Source organism: Penaeus chinensis, chromosome 4, assembly GCF_019202785.1.
Source record: "Penaeus chinensis breed Huanghai No. 1 chromosome 4, ASM1920278v2, whole genome shotgun sequence".
NCBI classification, from domain to species: Eukaryota; Metazoa; Arthropoda; class Malacostraca; order Decapoda; family Penaeidae; genus Penaeus; species Penaeus chinensis.
This window is the reverse complement of record NC_061822.1, coordinates 38732397-38737396: the sequence shown is the minus strand read 5'-3', so window position 1 is coordinate 38737396 and position 5000 is coordinate 38732397.

The window sequence follows — 5000 nt, the reverse complement described above, 5'->3', positions numbered from 1 at the left end:
TCCGGTTGCGAGCGGCATTATTCTTAATTAATACAGCTTTTACGCTTTAACTTTATCTAAGTTTGCAATCAGGCCGCAACCTTTAAACCTTGCAGGCCTTCGCAACTGCTAAGTCTCTGCTTTGTTGCAATGTAATGCAAAACGAATAAAGACTGCATCGGTATATGTATAAATGTGTCCATGCGTGAGTGAGAGAGTGAGTGAGTGAGTGAGTGAGTGAGTGAGTGAGTGAGTGAGTGAGTGAGTGAGTGAGTGAGTGAGTGAGTGAGTGAGTGAGTGAGTGGAGTGTGAGTGTGAGTGTGAGTGTGAGTGTGAGTGTGAGTGTGTGAGTGAGTGAGTGAGTGAGTGAGTGAGTGAGTGTGTGTGTGTGTGTGTGTGTGTGTGTGTGTGTGTGTGTGTGTGTGTGTGTGTGTAGCACGTATTTGTGATGCTTTTGTAAGTAGGCCAATATGCGTAAGTGTATATGAGCGTGTTCATACTTGGATATCTGCATGTGCGCATTTTCTTCACTTAGTAAACAAGCTGACACGTGCTCAATAAGTATGATGTATCACGCAAGGACGCAATCCGCTAGATGTACAGCTCCGCCGCCCAAGTTCCCGCACGTGTACACCCGCGCACACGATGTACATATAAGCCCACAAGTTTCGCGCAGGGAGAGAGGCAAGGTCAGGCCGGCTGACTCGCCTCGACCAGGTGTAGTCCGACCGCCAGCCAGCCCTCCTCAAATCACATCCCGGCCCATCCTCCTCCTCCATCCCTCTCGGAGCTCCATCACGCCCAGGCTTCCTGTCGGGAGGAGCTAAGTATCCCGTCCGCCCTGACCTATCATAGCCAACGTATTTCTTAGTGGGTGGCCGCGGGCGTTATAGAGAGGTCGAGGCTGGTTCCGACGCCGAGGAGGAGGGGCGGGGCGCGAACACGAGACGGGGAAAGATGGCCTCCACCCCCTCTCCCTTTCCCTCCCTCAACCCCCCCACCTACGGATCCCGCCATCTGCCAACACAAATGAGCACAAATCTTTTAAATCTCTCTTATTTGTCTGAAGACGCGACGACCGCCTGCAGAGAGCTTGGCGCATCCCTTAGAAGGAGTCGCGCCAAAGTCCCCAAACTCCTCGCAAGGGCGGGCGGGAAAAGGTCCGACCCGGGTCCGGATGAGGTGATGGGGTGAGGGGGGGGGGGGTGCGTAAGGAGGGAGGGCGTTCACCACATACGCGCAATCTCCATAAGGTCTGTCACGACGTCTCTACCCGCCGGCGACAACTATGACGACGACGACGGCGACGAAGCCGCCACGACTTTCGATCCTACTGTGGGCGATGCGGGAAAATCTCCCAGAAATCTCAGCTCGGAGACAACACAAAGCGGAGAAAAGGCAACGGACAGGACACCCTTTCTCCCTCTTTTCCATTCTCCCTTCTTCCTGATACGTGGCCTTTGGGACCAGGTCAACAATAACACCCTAGATGTGCCTCCTCCCTTACCCCCTTCCTCCCATTCTCCCTCTCCCCCCTCCCCCCTGCTTCCTCCTCTCACCTCCCCCTGAGACATGGCCACACAATGGGAATTTTTTCTAATCCTTTTGGTACAAAATATTTAGGTCTTCTGCGTCGTTATGCTGGCGTGGGAATCCGTTATGAGAATAAGGAAGGACCCAAGGGATGCACGCACACATACATCATCCAACTGCACATACAGGCACATCATTCATACATTCATGAAACAAACACGTTTCTACCCGACTCCTTAGGCCTGATGACGAGTAAGCGCAACAGAAACACGCACAAACATACAAACAAACACACATACACACTCCTCTCTCTCTCTCTCCATCACAAAAGACACATCGACCACACACACACACACACACACACACACACACACACACACACACACACACACACACACACACACACACACACACTCACTCACTCACTCACTCACTCACTCACTCACTCACTCACTCTCACACACACACACACACACACACACACACACACACACACACACACACACACACGAACATACACCTCCCTTACCCCTTCCCTCCCCCTTCCCTCCTCCTTCGCCACCCCCCCCCCCTAAAAACGATCACGTGGCGCAGAAGGGCTTAGAATCCATTTCCTCCCGGCCCGTACGAAGCTGCTCTGATCCTTCGGGCTTATTGAACTGATTCAGGCCTGCTTACTCCTGGAAACCTTACACATTGCGAGAGAGGACAACGAACTCGGCTTGTACGGTCGCTAGCGGCGTTAATGAGGAATTGTCTGGTTAATGAGTTAAGAGTAATTACATTGTTTAATATTCTGATTGCGAGTTGTCCCCGCCTAATAATTCCGTTTCTTAACAATGCACTTTATCTATTTGTTTTAACGTCGTTTTCTCCATCACCTTTAAAACAAACTATATACAATCTTCACGAATAATAAATTTCACACATGAATTTACTTTTCACATGACATAACATGACATAACAACACGACCATAAATACAAAAACAAACCTACGCCCCCCCATACTTGAATAAGGGGAGGGGGGGCGAGTCATGCTTATACCGCATCTATGGCTTCCTCATCAACATCAATATGTGCTTCCTCCCAAGACGCTTCACCCCTTCCTCCTGGGCACAGAATCCTCTCCAGCTATTAACCCGGAGGTCAATTCCAAGGCCAAAGGGACGATTTTCCCTTTGGTTACCGTTCGTCGCCCCGCAGAAGGCTACTTCAGGAGTATTTCGGAATAGTTATGAAATCGTGTGAAGGAAAATGAAAAAAATAAAAGACACGGGTTGACAATCACCCGCGTGCTATGTACACAAGTCAGTGGTATGCCAGTTTCAATAGCAAACACGATAAAAAAAAGTAAATTGATATAAAATAAGAACTAAAGTGAGTAGCTTCACCAAACCAATGGCGAATAGAAAACGGCAGCCCTTATGAAAGACTACAGTGTTATCAGTCGAAAGCAGGCATCACACACTCCCTTGAAATCACTGAAACTTTGTGAGAGAAAAGAGCTTCTGCCGGAGAGGGGGCGGGGGAGGGAGGAGGGAGGAGGAGAAGCTGTGGGAGGAGGGGGGACGAATTTCGTGTCACATTCTCACATACTCCGGGAATCCTCGTAATCCGTGAGAATCGGACACGGGATTCCCTTATCTCAAAGAGTTCAATCACGTGTAATGCTTGCCAGATACAGACAATCCTCTCTTGAGCACGGGTAATATTACCGACGAGGGAGAATAGGCTAGGTGGAGCAACAGTTAACAGCTGCTGTGAACTCGAGCAGAGAATACTCGAATCCATTACTTTCATCGCGACAAAAAAGGTAACACGGGAGCCTGACATGCGTCCACTTGCATTACTCGCTCAACTGGCAACCGAGACTGCGAGGTGATCCTGTCGTATTGTGCTTTGCTTTAACGTGCTAATAAAGAGTTATAAGGAAATATATCTGATTACAGGGAAATAGCACAATGGGTCATATGTAATTAGTTGCCTTCTATACAACGCATAAAAAAATCTTACCCCCGAGAGGCCTAAGCTTAAACTAAAGCGTAACAAAAGACAGTAACACGAACCATTTGCTATCAACTCCACAATAAAAAGCGAACATCAACGGCAAAAAGAAGAAGAAAAAAACAAGTTCAGCAAACATGACACCCGTTTGAACCAGTGTGACGCAACGAGGTGACCCGAGACCGGTTCGGCCCTCCCCCCTCCCCCCCACACGAGATCTGGCACCCTCCAACACCCGCAGCGCGCTTGCGTTCACGTACACCCACTTGTCGCCTTCCTCAACAAGAATCAGAAGCGGACCCTGTCAGCACGCAGGGTAGGCAATACCCTGTCATGCCCAGCGGTGCCTGCAAGGTGGCGAGTGAGGCACGTTGGCACTGGGTGGACACAAGATCAGTGCCATCACCCGATTACTAGTGCCACCCCGGCGTCCATTCGAACATCAATAAAGGTGCCTGCGTCTCGAACAGCATCGCAGCCGCCCTCGCACGGCTACGCGCAGCGCAAACCAAGCAAGAACGCAAAACGATGTCTTCGAAACTCAAACATCGTCGCCTAAATATTTAAAATTGTATTCATATTACAAACCTATTTTTCAACGAAATACAAACATGTGTGTGTGTGTGTGTGTGTGTGTGTGTGTGTGTGTGTGTGTGTGTGTGTGTGTGTGTGTGTGTGTGTGTGCGTGTGCGTGTGCGTGTGCGTGTGTGCGTGTGTGTGTGTGTGTGTGTGTGTGTGTGTGTGTGTGTGTGTGTGTGTGTGTGTGTGTGTGTGTGTGTGTGTTTGTATATGTAGGTAAAGGCCATGTGCGTTTGGTAACCGAGTCTAACTGCGACCCCCGCGTCCGAATTCAACACCAGAGACAATGCTTGGATATAACCGTCGGGAAATCGCTTTACCGCTGTGACGTGACCTGCCTGCACCCAGTACGAGGGGCGGGGCTTCGGATAGCCACCCAGAGGAGCTTTGGGGACACCTGAGAAGGCGGTGCTAGAAAGCGATGGGAAGTGGGAGAGAGTGGGATATGCCGAAGAATTAGGATAGGAGAGAAAAAACACTGCGGTTGGGCTAGAGAAACAAAGCTAATAGGACAACACAGCACAAGGGCGTTGGTTCAAAGCAACCCACGGAACGAGTCAACGCAGCGCAAAGAACGGATCCAAACCGCACTGGGGAATGGGTCGAAGAAACACACAAAGCGGCTCGATACAGCAGAGGGGGCGGGATCAAAACAAACTATAAATGAAGCAACAGCGGCATAACAATAAAGTAAGAACTTGGGATGACATCATGTAGCTAATAGGTCAAAACGACACAAGACCTGAGGGCTAAACATAAACAAAGGAGAAGGAATAAAAGTAAGAAATCAAACAAACGCAAAGGATATGGTGGAAAAGGAAGCAAGGAACACGAAGCAAGGAACACGAAGCAAGGAAGACGAAGTAAGGGTCACCGAGGCATTTATCCTTTATTTTCTATTCGGG